Here is a 335-nt window from a genome sequence, read left to right as displayed (position 1 = left end):
TGCTGACATAAGGAAGCTGGTGGAGGAGATAGGGAAACATTGCCCTTTGAATCCTGAGCGCTGGAAGCTTAGGCTAAGATAGGGCATGCTTTACATCTTGAATATCGGGCTCTTACATCGATGGTATTCGATGCCATCAAGCAGTAGAAAAATATGGCTCAGATGCTTCAGAAGGGCAGCAATTAACTACCAGCCCCCCTTCTGACAACCAAGTAAAACTTCTCCCTCCTGAAGCATCTTTAATTGGATTTCCAGCTTCTTCTGAAGAGGCTAATTCTTTTGCTTCTTCTCAGACCTCATACACCCCCACACAGAAAATATTAGAGAAACTATCT

This window comes from Protobothrops mucrosquamatus, unplaced genomic scaffold (assembly GCF_001527695.2).
Source record: "Protobothrops mucrosquamatus isolate PMUCROS unplaced genomic scaffold, P.Mucros_1.0 scaffold25, whole genome shotgun sequence".
Lineage (NCBI taxonomy): Eukaryota > Metazoa > Chordata > Lepidosauria > Squamata > Viperidae > Protobothrops > Protobothrops mucrosquamatus.
Note: the sequence above shows the minus strand (reverse complement) of the source record.